The sequence below is a fragment of the Ischnura elegans genome, chromosome 6 (genome assembly GCF_921293095.1).
Source record: "Ischnura elegans chromosome 6, ioIscEleg1.1, whole genome shotgun sequence".
Lineage (NCBI taxonomy): Eukaryota > Metazoa > Arthropoda > Insecta > Odonata > Coenagrionidae > Ischnura > Ischnura elegans.
This window is the reverse complement of record NC_060251.1, coordinates 90,817,724-90,839,930: the sequence shown is the minus strand read 5'-3', so window position 1 is coordinate 90,839,930 and position 22,207 is coordinate 90,817,724. Positions and strand designations below refer to the sequence as shown.

At 38.3% G+C, this 22,207-nt stretch overlaps 1 protein-coding gene across 1 annotated transcript in view; it reads left to right on the top strand.

Moving 5' to 3' along the window:
- The window catches only part of LOC124161153 (RYamide receptor), a 657,512-nt gene that overhangs the window by 72,933 nt on the left and 562,372 nt on the right, over nt 1-22,207 (top strand). The gene's annotated exons all lie outside the window — the stretch shown is intronic.

Sequence of the window (22,207 nt, the reverse complement as noted above, 5' to 3'; positions counted from 1 at the left end):
TTATCTAATTCTGGCGGATGAATTTTTGAGCAGATAGTTTTCTCGGCTTTCCCCGTTTGTTCGATCGTTTAACTTTAGGCAAAACTTAAGTCTGCACCCTACTGAGCAACGCTTCTGGGCTCTTATTACCAAATTTGATCAAAATTTCGGAGACGGGGATTCAAGAGGTGAGAAAGAGACCCTTCCTCGCTTAGTGCCCTTTAAGCCGGATCAACCTTTGACCTTGATTTCTCATAGCGTTCCCTCTCAGCCAACAATCCCCACTCTTAATCCAATCCACCGCTTCCTCTTATCGATCCGGTTTCTTGAATTGCCCTTTGCGTCACGAGCTAAAAACCCTTTTGCCCCAGTTGCTGTACCACCGATGCGTTTCCTGTAATTCCAGAAAAAGTATTTCAATGGCTAAGTTCTAACAACACGTGTCTCAAAAGTTGGCCGGCCTGAGTTGATATTGCTAATACTGTTAATAAAAAATGAAATTCAAGAAAAAACTATTCTTTGTTCGCGAAATTATGCTTCTTTTTCAGTTTTATGTATTTTTGGTTTATTTAATTTCAATTAAAATTATAAAAATCAAAAAAATAATCGTATTTTTTCTGCTCTCCTGAAACACTTGCTGGTTTTGATACACATGTTGTTACAATTTAGCCATCGATTTCTTTCCTTATCAATGACGAAAAGTTTTACCCTATGCCCATTTTTACTAGTTTCGGTGTTAAAAGCATGAATCACTCTTATTGAAATGAAAGGTAGTTACACTTTTCTACAATAATTTAAAGCGTACGACGCGTTTCTGCTCACAGAGCCATTATCCGGCACAATATCTAGCCAAACTTCCACTAAATCACGCATGAATCAGTTAAGCTAATTTAAATCACAGGATTATATTTTCCATCCTTCTGAGCCATAGCTGAAAACCCTTTGGCCCCAGTTGCTCTACCATCGATGTTTTTCCTATAGCTCCGGTAGAAGTATATGTTCTCTTATCAATTACGGAACTCTTTACCATATAATATGTTTGTTTTTACTAGTTTCGGTGTTAAAAGTTTGAATTACAGTCATTAAATTGAAAGGTAGTTGCACTTTTCTGCAATTATTTACAGCGTACGACGCGTTTCGGCCATTATCTGGTACAAGATCTAGTCAAACTTCCAGTAAATCACGTCTGAATCAGTTCAACTAACTTGCTAATTTTTTCCATTCCTCCGAGCGATAACTCAAGCGATCACTCCAACGATGGCCGAAAAATGATCTTTTCACGAGATAATATTAAAATACATATAGGGATGTGAGACTAGCACATTTTGATCTCGAGTGGAGTATAGAGTCGAGTTAAAAACTACACGCGAGTATTGAGTCGAGTCGAGTATGGCAATTTCTGGGCTAGGCAATACAGCAATGCATTGTCCCAAATATGGTGGCGTTACGTGTTTAAATCTTTGGAGATTCGTACCGCAGGCCCAGACACAGGGAACTCTGATGGTCTGTCAATAAGTGGATGAGGGAAAGACTCCACAAAACAAGAATAATCAGCAGTCAGAGAAACAATTGAGACAAAATTACAAGTCATGTTCAATCAAAATTATTCCAAGTAGAAATATTCAAAATCAAAGGTATTACAGTAATCAACGATGATAACTAATAATCTCTCAAGGAACTTTACTATTAATTTGAAAAAACTAAGTGAAAAACTGTGTTTGCCTGTCAGCACCAAAAATGAGTTGAGAATCACTCTCTCAAGTCGATCGATGTCACCGCAACGAAGGCCCGAGAGCAAGAGAGCTGCCACAACCGCGAACAGTGGCAGATGGATTGGGGAAATTTAGCAAAGGAGGGGGGGTATCAGGATTTTTTGGGGGGTGGGGGTTACTCTAAAAAATGCCACAACATTCTCATTTTTTCCAATCCCCTTGTGATTTTTTATATTGATTCCTTGGCCTGATGTAAAAAGAAAATTAGTATAAGGTAATTGTGTCAAAATCGGGAAAATCCGGCATTGTCCTCAAAAAAACCTTAAAGTTGCACATTTTTATTTCTTTCAGAAATATAATAATTTTACCCTATTCTCTCGGCGTTTGAATTGAGGCAGTAGGGTAAGGTACAAAAGTACCGCGCAAATAAAGTATGAGCGATGCAGCGATCCATTCGGATTACTCCGAATACGACGCCAGGTCGGAAGACGCCACTGCGGCTGACGAAAAGGTATGACCCGTCTATGACTATTGTAGTTGACTGCTACGTAAGCATCAAGCTTAAATTCCCAAGCCAAGGCATTAGAACGACGTATGGACTCTAAAAACGATATCATTATATGAATGATAGCGCTTCTGGTCGGTAAATTTTGGAACTTACTGGCCTCAACAGCTCTGTATCCTAAACTACTCGACACGACTCAAATTTTTTAGTATTCCACATCCCAAAATATTTATTAATTTGCTCCAGGGTTGTAAATTCCATCTCTTTTTTTCATCACTCGTCACGTCCCTTTTTCCGTCATTGAAACCATCGGTGGTGCCGTATTTCAACCAATCAGAACGCAAGCAACGCCGCTAACAGCGATTGTAACGCCACTCTTGGCTTTTAATTGAATGGCAATAGTATGTGCGTAAAGTGAAGGAATGTACAATGAAAAAATGGACGTGAGGAATGACCGTGTGATTCAGAAAATTATTGGTCAAGCGATCACTCTTTTGGTCACCAGGGTCAATTAGGGAGAGATGCCGCACATTTTGTAAAATTACTATATTTTGTCCTATTTTACTTTTTCGGTTAAACCAAGTAGTAATTATGGTGACTAGTCTATTTTATAGGGTACACAAAAAATGTATACTTATGTCATTCTTCCCTTAGCTGTGAGAATTATTTTTGTTAGACATTACCTCGTAGCCTCTATCCGTTTGTTGCGGGTGACACAACGCACCTCTTAAGGCCGTATCACACTAGCGACTGCGGCCGGCGCTGCGGCTGCGACCGCGACTGCGACTGGCCCGTCGACCAATCAGAGCGAGGCAGTCGACGCTGCGACTGCGACTCCGAAGAATAGCCGACCGGCTATTCTTCAGAGTCGCAGTCGCAGTCGCAGTCGCAGCCAATCAGAGAGCTCCATTGAAATCTCGCGCGCTTGCGGCAGACGTGTTTGTTTGTTTTGGTTACCGTAGCGAGGGAAGTTCAAGAAGGTTATAAGATAACGCTGAGATAATTTCGGATTTTTAAAGTGAAGATGGAAGCCCAGTATATTGGATATTGCACCCGAGTATACAGGTGAATGAAAATGAAGTACGTTTTAACATATTTTAGGAACATTTTCCACAATTGCTGCTCTCTATCTATTCTTTGGGCTTTCGTAAACAAACAAGCCACAAGCAGAAACGTTCATACGTGCGCATGCGCGATCGTGGCGTCGGCCGCAATGTGTGATGGGGTGTAGTCGCAGCCGAAGCCGCAGTCGCGATCGCAGCGGCGGTCGCAGTCGCTAGTGTGATACGGCCTTTAGGGTGATATGCCACTTGTTATTAAAACCGACTAAAACTGACTTCTACACCCTGCAGCTCCACTAACGTAGAAAAATCGTCGCATTTTTGAAGTTCTGAGTAAGATAAAATTTGCACATACTTTTGATATATTTCTACTATTTAAAAAAATAATAGAGCATGTCTACGATTTTAATGAAACTGGAATGCAGTTGTACAACTATAGCTATGTTTATGCCATTACATTATAAACATTCACATGTGAAACCAAGAAATCTTACTAAAATCGGCAATATTTATTCAATTTTTATTGAAGAATACATGTTGAACCTTTGAAGTTCAGTTAAAGGAGACTTAATTTAGGAGTTTTTTTTTTTTAGAATTCCAAAATACAAGTTTGAAAAATAAATTAAGGAAATCAATTTAAGATTTACTTTGCTTGAGTCAAAACTTGCTGTTGCCTACAAACTTTTATTGTTCAAAAAATGCGTAAGAATAATTAAATAATTCACTGCACAAAAACTTTTTAGTTTTTTTATACGCACTAAAACTGTTATAACGTTGCTAAAAACGTGTTATAATTCATTTGAAATCACTTTTCATTCCGTGCGGCGTATGTACCGCGCGGCGTTCGGTACATATGCCTCCCTCACGGGAAATGCGACATGTGTACCGAAGTTCAGTGCGTCGTCTCTCCCTTTCCGTTCAAGAGAGACGCCGCACCTCTTGGCCCGATGGCCTTTAAGGCCAATATGGCGTGTCTAGACTGAAAACACACAAACACAAAGCAGAATTTACTGTTGCTGCAAACCTCAAATAATCGTAATATAGCAGTAGTTCAACATCCAATACGAATTTAGCGCAAGGCCAGGAAAAAGTATGATGGTAAAATACCAGACTTATCTCAGTATTAGCGCTTCAAAATCTGCAAAACCAATGGAAAACAGGCGAGACATGCTCACTTATTCCCTGGAATTTACTTTGCCCCTGCAATGCGCATCTGCCCGCAATCTGTTGGTAAAGGCCGAAACTAAAGGGGTGCGCAGTGCGCGCTGCGCAGTCTATCCCATATGCATCGTCTCTCACCGAATGACCCTATAAGCTTATCGCTGAAGCTATCACTCTGAGTGGTGGAAAAAATTATCGTGTGATTCAGGATTAATGCAATATATTCCCATTGTAATACTCGCTTTTGCTCGAAGGAGGGGCTCTGCCCCCCTTGAACCCCACCGATAAAGGCCTGCGGCCTCTTATGTTCACTATATAAAGTCATATACTTTTTGTCTGCCATTTGTTACTTGAGAATTGTTTATTTTTCAGTTGGCTAGATTAGATATTAGGGTATTTCCATGTAAATGTCAACTTTATCTCTCAAATTAATATTTAGGCTATAGATATTTTATCTTGATAAATCTACAGTTAAATGATTTTATTTTATGAGACATGCATTTGAAACATTATTCAGAGCCGTATTAAAAATTTACAAATTACACTCCAATTCAAAGAGTTTTGAAGATGTTTGAAATATTACACTTAAGAGGTTGACCTGGCATTAATTTCGTCACATGCTGATTTTGGGCACATTTAGAAGGTATTTAGATAATTTATTTAGTTTATGAAAATGGAAATCACCTTCATAAATGTTTTTTGATCATGCTTAGTTAGGATTTTAACATTTTTTTACTAGAGTTCGTAGGTTACAATATAAAAATAAATTTTTATCGAAGAGAAACGTGTTTCTGAGGGATTTATAAAATAAAATAAATTTCTAGGGGTAAGACATTATTATATTATTCGTAAAAAATACAGTGTCCGGCGTGATACGGTGGAAATCTATGATATTCAGCTTATAAAAACCCTTGTCTGTTCCCACACTCTTTTATTTTCACCGACCATGGTTTCGGCAACTTGTGCCATTATCCCGGCAACATGTGCCTTGATAATGGCACAAGTTGCCAACACCATAGTAGGTGAAAATAAAAGAGTGTGGAAACAGACAAGTGTTTTTAATAACCTATATTATTCAAAATATAACTAATAACTTCAGGCTTTACTTTTTGAAACCTGATCTGCCAGGGGAGGGCGGGGTTAAAGTGGGTGAAGAGACGAGAGCTAAAGAAGGTGGCGGTGTTGGGGAAGAAAGAGAGGATTAGCGGGGTACATTGAGTTTTCTAAATCACAATAGTCTATGGGAGGTCGTTGAGTCCGGCTGTGGAAGGTGCTGGTATGGGTTAATATGATCATCAGATCCTCACAGGAAAAACCCTCGTCCCAAATCAAGGATCCCCCTTTCCCCCACCCCCCCTCTCCCTATTTCAGTCCGTGTTTAACCCTCACCCCCGCTCTTTCAACCAGTCCTTTTCCTTTCCAATAGATGTCCTCACAGTCACTTGTGTACTTTGTGTATAAATGCATGATGCATGCAAGATCAGTCACCTGACGATGTAACCAAGTTACGAAACCCGGGTCGTGCCCATAATTAAATAACAGTGAACCTTACAAAGTTTTATTTCCTTACTTCCTATATTATTCAATTCAATGACAAAAACGCTGAGAGCATATTCCAATGTAGCACTCAAAATCATGCTTAATGTCTTAACATAACGACTTTGCGAAATACAATTAAATGAAGGTAACTACATTTTAATTGATTATTCATTACATAAAGCTTGTAAACACTGCAAAAAGTATAGTTAAAAATAGCAGTTTCAAACTCATCCCAATATGGATTCATTTGAAGCATTGAATATTTCTGTTACTCTTACCAAATAAGTTTGATAAATGTGGTTCGATATAAACTATCAACATGGTACCCATTATTATAATCCATTTTCGGGAGTACGTCTGCGTGCTTAATATTTGTCTCAACGTTTCATTCCACTTACTACTGGGAACGTCGTCAGGAGAATGAAAATATAAACATCTATCGTACCGTTGGAAAACTGGTCCATTGTTGTCAAGGTATTTAAAAAAGTAAATAAAAATAAAATAAAAGCCAACTTCTTTAAAACATCTAATATAAAAGGAAGATGAAAAGTGGAATATTGTTATTAAATTTTCGAAATATATCTCTTCCACACATGGCACCATCATCCCTGTTAAAATTCATAGGTCGTTTAGAAATTTCTATCGCCTCTCTAATAAGCCGTGGATAATATGCAGATTTTCTTGCAATGGCTTTGGCCTCATCCAGGAGGATCTTGTGTCCTGGCCCCGACATAAAATGATCGGCGACAGCTGAAGTTTCCCATTGTCTTGCCTTCAGCGCCCTTTCATGCTCGTTCAGCCTAGTCACTATCTTCCGTTTGGTCTGTCCGATGTAACTAGACCCACATGAACACGGAATCTCATATATATTCCTTCCATTTGTAATGGGGGAATAGCATCAATGACGGATGGAAGTAGGTCTATGATCTTCCTCAACGTTCCAAACCTGGTTTCAACGTTGGCTTTTCCAAGAATGCGAGCAATCCGGTCCGTTATTCCCGATATGTAAGGCAGAACTGCAAAAGCACTTGGTTTTGTTTTCTCCATCGGGGCCTTGACTTCCCTTAAAGCTCTCCTAATGAATGAATTAGCATATCCGTTTCCTTTTAAAATTGAAATAAGATGTTCCATTTCACTTTCCATGCTATCTTCATCAGAAACGGCAAGGGCTCTATGTCTTAAGGTCTTGATAACGCAGGACTTCTGACGCGGGTGATGATGTGATGCCGCGTTTAAGTACCTGTCTGTGTGATATTATTTAAGCCATGTGTGGAAGAGATATATTTCGAAAATTTAATAACAATATTCCACTTTTCATCTTCCTTTTATAGTAGATGTTTTAAAGAAGTTGGCTTTTATTTTATTTTTATTTACTTTTTTAAATACCTTGACAACAATGGACCAGTTTTTCCAACGGTACGATAGATGTTTATATTTTCATTCTCCTGACGACGTTCGCAGTAAGTGGAATGAAACGTTGAGACAAATATTAAGCACGCAGACGTACACCCGAAAATGGATTATAATAGTGCATCTAATCGCTGCGAAAACCTTAAAACTAAAAAATGGTACCCATTAGTTTGATAAAACAACTAAGATCAAACGCATAATGAACCCTATGTAGCGTGACCCGCTGAAAGATTTTCCACCTACAAAACCAATTTTCTGATTGAAAATCATAAAATTTGGCGTTAAATGTAGGTTTCCTCAAACTAAATACAAAGCAATCGGAGAAGAAATGTTCCTGCATAGGGTATTGAACACGGGCCTCCCACGAGTAATAACATTCTCTATCGACCAGGCTAATCGGTTGCCATGATAAATATTACAAAAATGTTTCTTTATTATTTTTCACATTACTCCACCAATTTCTTGAAATATGAATAAGTTGAGACTGCGGTTTCACTTCGTATGCTTGAGAAAGGATGTTACAAACAATAGAATTAAATAAAAACTGAGTATCAACATCTAGTGCTAATGCGCAAATTGGAGATCCTTCGCATGAATTGGGGATAGTATGACGAATTTTAACAAAAGATTATTTATCATGATCGCGAATGATACCACTTCAGGAATACCTCTCTTTAAAGTTTTAATGAGTCGGGATAATCAAACATCTCCAAACAGCTTTGATATCCAATCTAATGCGCAATAAAATATTCTGGTGAGTAGAATATGACGAGATAATATTGCACATTAAAAAGGATTTTAACGGCAAAAAGAACGTACCAAAAATAAAATGTTATCTATATCACAATCTATGAAAATAAAATCATTTTACCCACCTATCTTTTATGGAAGGTTTGTTTAGAAATCTTTCGACTGCAATCGTGTATCGGCAACAAGACAGAAACTACAGTCAACAGCACGAATCATCTTTAAAAAGTGGCATTATATGCAATTATTAACTATGGAATTAATCACAACTACACTTTTGATTTTGATAACTCCGAAATTTCATATACAGTCTGTCTATTTTATCAAAAACTATGAGTAATTTCCTACCTTATATTTCTCCGCTTTTCAATTGAATAGGTTTCCATGTAAACAAATTTTTGTTTCTATGGAAGGAAGCCATAAAGAAATCGACTTTTCAAAAATTACTTTTTAAAGTTCCTACCTTATCTTTATCAGTTTTTCGTTTTAATTCCATCACCTTCTTTTCCAATTTGGCTTTTCTTGTTTGGATAAATAGATATGTTGCTATGATTGTTTTTTTGTATGATTGCCGCGTCGCCGTTGTATTTTGGTGGCCATTTGTTGAACTAATCCCCATGCTCAATTTTAAATGAATGGACGGATAAATAATTGGTAATGTAGTGTTCTCATAATTTTTTCCTGGGGTTTCAGACAATTTTAGAAGGGGTCTTCATAAGAGTTTTTGTCGTATCTCGTCTCGTTCACCCCAAACATTCGTATGAGTGATTGAGGGAGTGAATGAGTGAGTGGTCGTTAAGGGGCTTTTTAGTATGTATATAATTCAGTATATTTTTTCTATTATATGTCGCGGTAACTCGTCACTACTTCGCTTTTGATTTCATTTCCGAGAATTTTTTTTTCTGGGAATGTAATCCTCTTGTGGGTCGAGCTCTTGGCTATTGACTGAAGGCTCCCAGTTTCCAACCTTGGACGAGTGTTTCGAACTCTTCCATTTACTTATCATATTTTCTGCGTAGAGATCATATTTAGTAACTACAACATCACTCGAAGACCCTATGTGGCTATATTCTCATAGTGTTTCTGAATTAATTGATTCATCCCACTGTATTAGCTATGATTTAACACGTAGGAGATAGGATTTAAGGAATTATATTGTCCTACAAATATCTCAGCTATATTCACCTCCGCTACAAATAGTTCTCCTCATAGCTGTCGTGAACACGCTCGGCAAGCACTGACGATTGACAGCAGCTCTACGTGACCTAGCATCCTTGCCTAGTGACTCAACAATGAGGTCTAAATAGGTTCCCACGTGTTACCTCTGCGTGGAGGCATAGCCGAGATTTCATTATGTGTGATGATGGAATGGTGGGATTCCGGGATCTAGTTATAGGCTTTCAAATGCTACACTGACCCGAGGGTCGTCATTGTAAGCCGTAAATTAATCATAATCACCAGTAAAAAATTAAATTAATACAAGTGTCGCAAAAAAATTTTTTTCAAGGTATCTTTTCTGCCAAGTTTATTTGCCCCAATTTTTTCCAGCATAAGAGAAATTGATTTTTTTTGGAATTTCTGTCGGAATTTTCTTGATTTTAGGTGATAACGCATATTCATTGTTTTTTCATTGTTAATTTTGTCGCATATTTGTGTTTTCCTTTTGCGTGATCAGATTATTCCATTGATATTTACCGTGCTGATGCCTAGGGTGCGTTTTCAATAATTAATCAACTCAAATTCTTCTGACGAATCCAATTCTTATCCAGTTTCGTGTTATATTATAATTTGAGAAAAATGAAGATTTTGCGTACCCGATTTTATTTTAAATATAACCATCGATAACGTCTTAATAGCGATCTATCTCTAATGGCCATAAATGAAAATTCAATATTATATACTCACCATTCACCTAAAGTTAATATAAAAATTGATCACAGTAAAAAGTATTCACTCATCTTTAGGTGAGAAAGTGGACTTCTGAGAAGAGGTTCCATTTACCGAAAACTCAAATTATTGTTTCAGGCCGTAGGAATGACATCTGCAACGATATATTGGGGTAGGCGGAAAGGGGTTGAAAACCTTCACCTAATTGTCCACATTGTAGTAATATTTGCCTATGCACGATATAGATTGAGTTAAAAATGAGTAAGAAAAACCAATCTCCTTGATTTCTTTTCAAATTTTTCGTGATTTTTTTTAAACATTTCGCGTCGTCAATTGTTGATTTTTTTTAGTAGCAGGGGATACGCAGGCTGGATCATTAAAAAGATAAACGAGAACCGCACATACCTCAGCACGTTGCCACACCAAAAGTTTCTCGTGTAATGGAAAACGACGCGAAATTATTTTATTGAGAACGCGGGCGATAAACTTTTCACGTGATCGCATCCTCGTAATCCTGGCAACACACCCGCCTCCCTCACTCGACTTTAGTGCTCTTAATTAAGGAGGGCGAGAGAGGAAAAAAATGCAATGCAGAACTTAGTGCGGAGTAGTGGTGCTTTAATTTTTCCGCGGCGATGAAATCAAACGGACCAACTTCTCGTCCGTTGTCAACGAAGGGGGATTTACTTCTTGCTTGCGTGAGAAATTAAGGGAAAAGGAGTCTGAGGGGGACAGGGATGGATTGAAGCGGTCCGGAATCCGAGGAATTCTCCCCGGAAGCCCGCGGTTGAAAAGATAAATGAATGAAGAAGAGACCGCGACGAGGGAAGAGGCATTAATTCGGGGAAGGAAGAGTAAAAAGAAATACGAAAGGCAAAAGACGAGGGGGCGAACAGGCGGAATGTAATTCCAAGTGGCATGGGTTCGCGACAGGCGTTCATTTACGGTTGGGAGAGCTCCGTGCTTAAATATTCCTTTCGCCGCATCCGAATTTTAGCTTTAATTCTTAGTTGCGTGCCTTGATTACCCGTGGTGGCTCCTTTCAGATTATCTAGGGACCATGAGAGTGATAAGAACTTGGAAAGAAATGTTCAGTTCCTCTACCTAGCTCAAGGGACAAAATTCTGGGATAATAATTGAGTTATAAGCCTCATTACCCTGAAAAATCTGGAAAAATTGTCACAGCAGGCGTAATTACTTAGTGCTTTTATGCATCTTCCTAAAACACAGATCATTGGAATATCCGATCGAGCAAATTTGGAATTCTTTGAGCTATAGTGTTATCAAAGTTAACTGTATTGAAGGAATGAGTGGTAGGACTTGGCGGAAGAATCAATTGAGGCCTTGTAGTTAGTGACATTGCCACTAACCTAAAACTAAGAAGGAGCGGTCAGAAATTATTTGATCTCGTGGTTAGGAGGACGTGCAGGTGCCCTACCTGCAAATTGTCCTCCTGTCGCTTGTGCAGAACTGCAGAAATAAATACTATCGGTTCAAATTAATTTTTCTACTCTAATATATCCCTCGTGAGGATAAAAAAGTATGAAGTGGAACACTTGAAACTCATTTAATGTACAGCTGTCGCGGAAGTTCATGAGCCTCGGATTTTCAAGAGGGCGATACTTGTTGCTCAGGTTGAAGAGTAAAATGTATTTCGTATATAATGCGCTCGTCAGGCTGATAAGGTAGATTTGTAGGGTAAATAGGATTTTGCATTATTTGTTTTTGTTTTAAATTTGTAAGGCAAGCAGGTAATTAAGTTTGCAACACTTCCTCCACCGTCCTGAGTTACTCAACTTGGATTGTGGAATGAAGTTAGTCATGTGGTGCCTTACAAAGGTCTTTTTTAATTTCGTTTAGAATAAAAAAACTAAATGAAAGTTTTCTAACAACATTTATTGTACTTTTTCGCGAAAATTATACCTTTTAATAAAACGTATACCGTATCATGCGAAAAATCCTTTTGTTTTCTGCTCGTATGGCATGATGGTTATAGGTTTTATTTAATGCATGAAATGCGCTAGTACTTATTTAATTAAGAGTCTGTTTTGAGGCAGCGGTTTGTGATGTATAACCCTTACGTGATACCCTCTCACCCATAGGGATAAAGATATAATTCAGGCTTCTATAATCCACTATATTTCATGGGTGTGGATATGGTACGTAAAGGCAAAAGTTTGCTGCACCGATGTCTCCTCGGAATCTTGATATTCAATGCTGCTCCTTTCTCGGCCATCATTTTCCCGAGATTCGACGCTGCCCTTATATCCTAACTTTTAAGCACCGTGAAGTTGAGCAAGATTGACTTGAGTTGTGGCATTCTCAGTGACTCTAAAATCTAAAATATTTGCGCTGATAACCACGTTGCAACTGAGGTTTATTAAAGCACAGTTAACTCTATGAAACTCATTTTCTCCATGATAAAGGAGATTCGGAGCGCATATCATAAACGATAAGTCATAAAGTAAGTACTACCCTCACTAAGTTACCTAAGGATACCTAGTTGTTTCAGGTGAGATCCATCGTGGATCGTGGATGAAATATCCTTTTCAGGTTCGACTTGGAAACTGTTGAACGCACGAAGACTTTCAGAGTAACAAAAATCTCAAGTGTGTGCTTAGCTCTTCTTTTTTCAATTATTTAATATGTATGAAGAAGAGGAGAGAAGGATGATTTTATAGTGACAGGTTTATGTGTTAAGATGGACTAGCACGGAGCTTTGGGGAGGGCCTTGATATAGATGAAACAGGGGATATTTTAATAATGTACTTAAAAAATTACGAAGAATCGCCAGGGAATCTTAACCCATCATAACCCAATGTTGCTCCTGAGCAACATAAAAAATGTATACATTCTCTGCATATTCAGCCCTGAAGATGAGTGCCGAGACGGTACTTGAAACGTTGGCCGATATAAAAACATTAACCCGGTGGGAATCCCGAGAAAAGTTTACCCACATAATTCATTCCACATTCAGTAAGGGTTCAGGGGTCATGAGGGGAGAGTGGGATGGGTAAATGGACTGATGAGAGACTTCGATGAAAAAAATAGAAAGGATCAGAGAGAGTCGGATTGGAAATGTCCCTTTTTTTGGGTTGCGTTGACGTGGAATGATCCATATTGGGTACTTGAGGACATGGAAATCTGAAGGGCCTACAGTGATAGGTCACTGATTCTACTGCAGCTGTGAGATTATTTTACGCATAAATTTGCGACGTATTAAAGAGTATATACTCCAGAAATATTTGGTTGGCACTATTAATTTCACTTACAAAAATAAAAACTGCATGCTTGTCAACTAACGTGCGTTTCAGCTGATATGCGGTGACCTAGGAAATGGATGCCCAGAACTCAAAGCGCGTTCCGGCTATTGTATCGTATGCTTCCGTAGATATATGGAAATGCAGAAGTTTTGTTTCAATTAGGCGTTTTTAAGAATCTGTCATTTGCATGCACGTAGCCTTTATTATTTCTAATGGACGTTAACGTAATGCGTAAAGGATATGTAATAATTGAGATACATTCAAAATATGTCTTTATATTATCCTCTACTCTCTGCGTCTAAAAATTCGTCTTCAACTGCCGTATTTTTGGTGATTGAATCAAAATATTACACCCACATCTCATAAAGTAGGCAAGAATGAGTAAAATGGGCAGGCTAAAGTGAAAAATGAGGAGATGATAGGATGACATAGCGAGGAAAGAATATTATACGAGGGCGATTTTTTTTTCAACCACCGATGGCAACACTCCGTCCGTCGGATGGGACGTTAAGCCGTGGTCTCCTAGGCGCCTTTCGTTAAGAGCAAGCCGATGCCGACGCCGGGTTTCTCTCCACACTTCCTTACCTACCCTTTCCTCATGACCCAAATGACCCAAGCTGTCGGTCGCCTCCTTCAAATATCATATCATGCCATCCAAGTGGTGGTGTGAACTTTTAGCTGAAGGAAGGGTTTCCAGTATCCCCTTCGCTGGAGGGAAAGGTGTTTATGAGAAAGAATTTATTCATAGAGCCTTGATTGTTGCGTTTTCTACGGCTACAGGCAGAGAAAATGGGAGGGAGCGTTTTGTATGTGATAAATGGCAGCTATCGAAGCGAAACTATTTTTGTTTTATAGTTCTCTTTACGGGTACAGAGGTTTTAAACCTTTTTTTGTAAGGGAAATGTCCATATCAAGGAATATTACGTGAGTGGAGATGATAGGAAGGAAGGTTTGCGGAGGAAGAAGAATTGAGGGAGGAGTTGAAAGTGCGAGGGCTGTTTTTATCAACCAACAATCGCTCTGCAAAAACACCATACAAGCGGCAGGGGGGTACTACGCGTATAGAACCTCTGTGCATCCTATGCACCACACGCTCAAGTCATTTCCGACCGTAAGTTATTAGTTTAAGGTTTGTGGCAATCTCATTAACTTCACTGCCTCAATTGATTCTCCCGCCAAGTGAGAACTGCGGAGCGACAGACACAAAACTCGCCCAATGGCTTCAGCATGGGCACGTCTTCACCTTTATACCGATAAAAGAGAATTTTTGCGTTAATGCATCTGCTCAGTGAGAAACATTAATCCCATTCACACTCGAAACAAAAGAAGAGACATGCTGAATTCTGGAAGTGCTCTGATCCATGACAACGCCCGTAATCTCAGTCCTGATGCAACCCATCTACTCCTTGAGCAATTTCAATGGGAAATTGTCGATCACCCGCCGTGTAATGTCGACCTAGTGCCCTGTGACTTCCATCTCTACGCTAAAATGAAGATTTGGTAAGGAGGGAAGAATTTTCAAACGGGCGATAATCTTCCCGACAAAGGCAACATTCATTGGAAGTCACTGGCGGCAGCATCCTATGAAGAAGGTACAGTAAAGCTTGTCCATTGGCACGACCAAATCGTCTATTGCCAAGGCGATTATGTCGAAAGGACACCACGAGTGTGCTAAATATTTAGCTATGAAATAATTTTCCGTCAATCACATCGTCTTCTGTTCATGAAATATCGGAGCTTGAAAAAAAAACGGCCCTAGTAGGAAGCCATTCAAAAGAGGAAGGGATATTGGACGGGGCATATTTTAAAAGGGAATGGAATTTTCAATACTGCAGTCACTGGAGAAGAGGACAAAGAAGGCTGAAAATGATAGACGAAGTGAGGGTTAACAGAAGAAATAGAGAAACAGAGTATGAGGATTGGGAGAGGAGGAGATGGAGAAAGATTTTTTTTAGACCATGGCAGAGGGCAGACAACCAGATGATTATGATGCTGGCCTAAAACATACTACTTTTATGATTTCTCTTGCAGCCCTTTATTGTAAAAATATTGGGGTCACAAAAATAATACGTGGTGACTTGTTATATTAATTGTGAATTTATGGGTATAAATAGGGTAGTTTCCTTCATCAAAGAAAACGAAAGGCGTTGATTGCGATTCGTTACCCACCATTAGTGTCTTCATAATATACAAATTATTTCGTTTTAGAAATACCGGTTTAGACGAATGGCAATGGTCCATTTTTATCCTCATTTGAAAAAGGCCAAATTGGCGCCCACGCGATGCCACTCCACATGACGTCACAGGGACCTAGTTTCAGTACGAGTAGATAGGAGTTTTACATCGTCTGAGATAACCAATGCATGCATGAGGCACAGGGCTCAGGGAAACATCTCTTAATAATCACACATTAAAAAAAACCTAAGTTCGGAAAGTTTTCTTCGTTTGATAAGGTATTAATAATCCTTATTTAAGCCAAGCGCTATCTGTTAGCAGGGTACTCAGCTACCTGCTAGCATCCTGCGTCGTATCAGCGCTCAAAGCCTCGCCCCAAGGTCACCTCACTTGCGGCAGCGGGAACCAGAACGACGTCACACTAAGTTTTCCCGGCATTCATACTTTGCCGTCGCGTTTTCGCGCTCCGGAAAACGATGGGTAAAATTGTAAAAAAAACTAATTTTTTATGATCAAGCTTTTGGGATGCTCATGCATCGACGATATCATTATCACTCCCAGACGCTTCATGGTAACATCACCAACTTTCAGGGCTATATAAGAATTAGGGCAATTTATGCATTCTTTCTTGTGTTTAGAAACCAACCATTTCAAAATTGGTCTAATTATTGATTGAAACGTTACGATTTCATGACTTTTTTGAGGAGTAATGCTTTCTTCAAGAAGGTGAAATAATAATGCATACCATAATAAAATCAGAGATTATGTAAAAGAAAGATTTGGTTTAATTGGACTTTTATGTTTTCCAATTCCTATTTTCATCAATTTTGTCTGGAAAATAACTTAAAAACAGGTGATTACAATTTTTTATTTCCTGGTTGAACAATATAAAATTGTATACATTTTTAGCATCGCTTTTGACGGTTTTAAATGCTTTTAACTGAGATATTATGGCTCGGCAACTTTCATGAAGTCTATTTTATAGTTCAACTGAGTCAGTTGACTCACTTTTTGGGATGCCACTCTTGAGGCAGCGATTATTAACTTTTCTTAGAGTTACTGACTGGAATACAGAAGAAGAGCATTGCTTACTTTTCCTCAAATCGAAAGAAAAAATAATTTTATTTGCATCTCCTGGAGCGTTTACCGCATCATTTTTCTCTAGGTAGTTTTTTTTTTAAACTAGAGATTATAATGTTGTGTTTTAAAGGAAAGAAGAGATTATATGCAGAGAAAATAGAGCAAAAAGTTCTTTTATTCTGAATTAGGTATGAAAAAACCCCGTGGAATTGTCATCTTAGAGGAAGAACAACTTTATCTGAGGCCACCGCTTGGAAAATTGCTTTTGTAAACACAATAGTTTACTTGGAAGTATTACGTTAACCTTTAGACAACTAAATTCGAAGAAATTAGACGAGTCATACGGTAAAGTATATCAGAGTAAGGATATCCCCGGATTACTTGCCGTTTGTGAGAGAGAAATGCGTTGATCAAACTCCGTCGTATCCTTGTGGAAGATACTATTTATTCAGGTCAGAATCTGCCTTAATCTTTTCGCCGGAGTTTATTTCATATTTCGTAGGAAATTAAAGTTTTCTGGAATTAATGAGCTGTTTGATCAAGTTGGAGGTTGATGTTATTTTGGAGAATTCTTAAATTTAGCCACTGTTTGTTTGAGTGACCTTGAAATACTTCTCATTGATATTCATCATGGCTGACCTTGGTAATTTACCCTAGCCTTTTTATTGCCGGGCATAAATTCTTTGGCAGATTGAACGAATAAAGCGCGACCGTAAACAGAAACGTTATCTCGATAAGTGCAATCTTTATTCGTGTGGGAGTTCGTGTTCTCTCAGAAGCACTTCGCATGAATTATCAGAGCCTTTTGGTGCTTTAGTTACAACTTCAGTTTCTTTAAGGGAAGGTTTTTTTTGGAGAAAAATTAAATCTGTTAACCATTTCATATTGTTTTCTATGTTTGGACAATATTTTAAGCTCTCAAGGTTATTAATTTTTAGGGATTGGAACCTCAATTTCACCAATCTGAATGAAGCAGCAGATGGAATTGTTATATCTTTTTGAATTTTCAATTGTTACTGTAATAATTTCTGAGATGAAATGAAATGAGTTGCGCATTTGAATCGGTTAGATCATTGCTTTAGCTCTCTCGCATCAAAAAATGTCTTTTTATGAGCCACTGATAGTCGGGTATGCAAACTTATAAGAAAAGTCAACCATTTCAAGGTAACTGTGTACATTTTTGTTAATGCAGAATCAAAAATATATCTTAGCTTTCTAACTTTCAAAGTGTCATTAAAGCAAGGTAGTAAAGTTAATATATAACCACGGTATAATTAGTATAATTTTTCGCATAGCTTGATTTGTGCAAACCTATCCATAAAATAACATAGACAATGGCACAGAATCTATTTCAAAGATAGACAGTGCACGTTGAACGCAAATTTTTTAAAATAGAAAAAAAATATAGATTAAATCTTCGATATCTCGTGCGTTTTTTGCACAAAATTTCAAACAGGCTTTCACCTTTGATGTTGAATGTTTCAATACATCACAAAATAATGTTTTTAGCTCGTATCCAAATCAATTTTCATGAGAGATTTCTGTTATGGCGAATTTGCTGTGTTTATATTTTTTGGATGCCACCAATTTGAAATTTTCACATGATTCGGCAGTATAGTTGAACTTTAAAATATACATTTTTTTCAGTTAGATATAAAGGGAGTTATTTTTAGAAATTCAAGGCTAAAGTTTAATGCCTTGCAAGCGTCACTAAGGCAATCTACATCTACATAATACCACGCGAGCCACCTCTAGGGTGTTTGGCAGGGGGTGATCAATCACCAGCATGCAGCATGCATTTGGACTCCCACATGCACACCACACCGTCCAAAAAACGTCCCGTATACTAACAAACTATACTACTATCATCATCATCATCATCAGTGATTACTGTCCTTAGACAGGTTTCCACTGGACTTCTCTCCATCTTTCTCTATCCTGAGCATCCTCCTTTAGGTCTTTGTATTTTCTTCCTCTTCTTATATCATCCAACATTCCCATCCTCCTTCTTCCTCTTCCTCTCTTTCCTTCTATCTTCCCTTCTATTATTCTCCGTTCCAAACAATTCCTTCTTAATATATGCCCTAACCAACTTGCCTTCCTCTTATGAATCATATGTATTAATTTTCTTTCCTCGCCTATTCTTCTTAGAACTTCCTCATTCTTCACTCTGTCAGTCTACTTCACTTTCAACATTCGTCTCCATACCCACATTTCAAAACTTTCTAAATATCTCTCCTCCTTCTTTTTAACAGTCCATGATTCACATCCGTACAACACTACACTCCACACAAAACATTTCATAAACCTCTTCCTCATCTCTATTGGAATTCTTTTTGCTGTTAACAATGCTTTTACCTTTCCATACGCTCCTTTACCTATTGATATCCTTCTTCTTATTTCCTCAGTACAACTTCCATTCCATCTTACCAGACTTCCCAAATATTGGAAAGTCTGTACTTGCTGTATGATATTTCCTTCTAAGGATATACAAACACAACCTTCTTTTCTGCTGATTCTCATCACCTTGGTTTTATTTATGTTTAAGTTCATTCCAAATTCCCTCCCCACATCCATTATATCATCCATCACTTGTTGTAAATCTTCTTCACTTTCTGCCAGCACTGCCTGATCATCTGCATATTTAATTGTTTTTATTCTTTCTCCTCCTATTACAACTCCTCTAGCTTTTTCTAAAGCTTTCTCCATCATTTTTTCTGCATAAACATTGAAGAGCTCTGGAGAAAGGCAGCACCCTTGCCTCACTCCTCTTCCTATGCCAATTTCTTCTGTTTCATCATCTCCAATTTTTATAACTACTACCTGCCTACAATACATCTCCTTTATTAATCTCCTATCTTTCCAATCAATGCCAATGTCTTTCAAAATTTTCAATAACACATTCCAATTAACCTTATCAAATGCCTTTTCCCAATCAATAAAGCAAATGTACAAATCTCTATTCACTTCCATCATTCTTTCTCCTATCATCCTCAAGCATCCTATTGCATCACGAGTCCCTTTACCCTTTCTAAATCCAAATTGATCTTCTCCCATATTTTCTTTAATTCTTCCTTCGATTCTTTTTAATATAATCCTTGTAATTACTTTGGTAACATGGCATATAAGACTAATTGTCCTATAGTCTTTACATTCTTTGGCATTACATTTCTTTGGTATTGGTATTAGAATAGTTTTAAGTAGATCATCAGGCCAGCTCCCGGTATCATATATCCAATTGATTAAATTTGTTAGTCGACTCATTGCACTGTTACCTAGGTTCTTTAATGATTCTGATGGTATTCTATCGCATCCCATTGCTTTCCTTTCCTTGAGATCCTTGATTGCCTTTTCCACTTCTCTTCTCAGTATGTTTGGTCCTCTATTCACCTCTTCACATTCCCATTCCTCTTCCAGCTCCATCTCAGAATGATCATCTTTACTATCATATAGTTCTTTCACATATTCTTTCCATATGTTTTTGTTTTCCTCAACACCTGTTGTTATCTTTCCGTATTTATTTAACATTCCTTGTTTACTTATTTTCTTTGGCTCTCTTTTTGTGAACTTTTTAGCTGTTTTATACATTTCTTCCAATCTCCCTTGTTCTTCTAGGACTTCCATCTTTTCGCATTCTCTCTCCATCCACTCCTCTCTTGCCTTATCAGTTCTTCTTATCAGTTGGGGTTCCGATCAGTGTCAAGAAGGTACACCTCACCAGGTGATTTGGTCTATTCTCACGATCCGATGAGTTACCTCTCGGATCAAACATAATGGTCAGGTTAGGTAACATAAGGTTTTAACACAGAAGTCAAAAGCTGAGGTAAAAATTGAAAACCTCAGCATCAATAATATTTTGAATAAAACATGAAGCAAATCAAATTTCTCTACCTAATTTCCAATCATTTAGTATCACAAAATGTTCATTCATATGACTTTGGCTCTTTTCATAAAAATGTTTAGAGGTAGTCCACCTATTAAAGTCAGGTTATACTACTATATGCTGTTAGAAATAATAATTGAATTAAGAAACATGCATTAATTTTTACATAGGTTAGTAGGCTACACTACAAGTCATGCAATCTATTTACGAGTTCTATTGCTGCCGTTATAATTTCTTATTGATCGTGGAAAAAATGACATTCGGAATCTGTCTGTTCTACAATCTATCTCTCTTATTTTATTTATATGATCTGATCTTCCGTAGTATGTTGGCGTCCGTAAGATATGGCTAACTTCGTCAGAAAAGACACTGCTCTTGAATTTATCAATCTTCTCAATCTTCAAGGGATCGAAAGGATTATTTTAAATGACTGAGCTTCGTGACAGTGAACCTCTCACGCTAACCATTTCCTTCTCTCACGGACTGAGACAGTCGTCAAAGGGGCTGTGTTGGGACTTGATAAGTTTTTACCAACGATATCCAGCCCACAAAAGGGAAGCGTCGTTCCACGAATTCCCCATCAGCATGGATATGCCGGTCCGCAATACGGAGACGCAGTTCGGTTACATCGAGGGAAAGGGTCGGGCAAACTTTCCGGGCAGAACAAAGGGTCCTTCAAACCTCCCGTAAAACCTCAGGGACACGTCTCCACCTGCTTCGCCTCCTCCATATGGGGTTCTTGGCCGACGGCAGGCGATCATGACGACACCGCAGTGGGAGTTGTTATCTCCGTTTCACCATTGCGGGACATCCCCGGTTACCCTACGGTTCAGCCGTGTCGTTCGCTTCTGCTTTGCCAACTGAAGCGATGCACGCTAAGGCCCTTTACGTGCCGTCTGTCAACCTTGGAATCGCTTTGTGTCCTTCCCGCTTGTCTATCTCGGAGGCTCTAGGAGCTTGCGTCACGAAGTTGTCACGTGTCGCGAATTATTACCCCTCTGGCGAGTTGCACTCCAGTGACTAGAAGGTTGTTGTCACCAGGTGCTTGACACTAATCCCAATAATTTTGAATGCTTTTCATGACGAGCTTGGTTAGCAACGCGGTCGGAAATCATATTTGGAATTTTTAAACGCGATAACGAACCACGAATTCTAATCTCGTCGTTTGAAAAAAAATATCCTAAGCTCAAAAAATGATGATCGTGTATGCCAATCACTCTTGAGTCGACCGCTTGTATGGGATAAGCCGTAGGAATGATTCCGATCAGTGTCAAGAAGGTACACCTCACCAGGTGATTTGGTCTATTCTCACGATCCGATGAGTTACCTCTCGGATCAAACATAATGGTCAGGTTAGGTAACATAAGGTTTTAACACAGAAGTCAAAAGCTGAGGTAAAAATTGAAAACCTCAGCATCAATAATATTTTGAATAAAACATGAAGCAAATCAAATTTCTCTACCTAATTTCCAATCATTTAGTATCACAAAATGTTCATTCATATGACTTTGGCTCTTTTCATAAAAATGTTTAGAGGTAGTCCACCTATTAAAGTCAGGTTTATATAGAAGAAATCTTTAAAAATATTTGTTTTTATCTCCTTCAATATTATTTCCGCATTAATCCCTCCAATTAATTTTAAGGATACCCCTCTCCAACTTTTTTCCTTTCAAGTCCTTCTTCTGCCTTCTTCCTGGGTTTCTATCCTAACATCTTGCTGGGAGGTACTCCCAATGACCGTCTCAATATTACTTTGTGTCAAAAATTATTCTTCATCAGGTGTGTACCGCGTGCTGCTCTGAAAC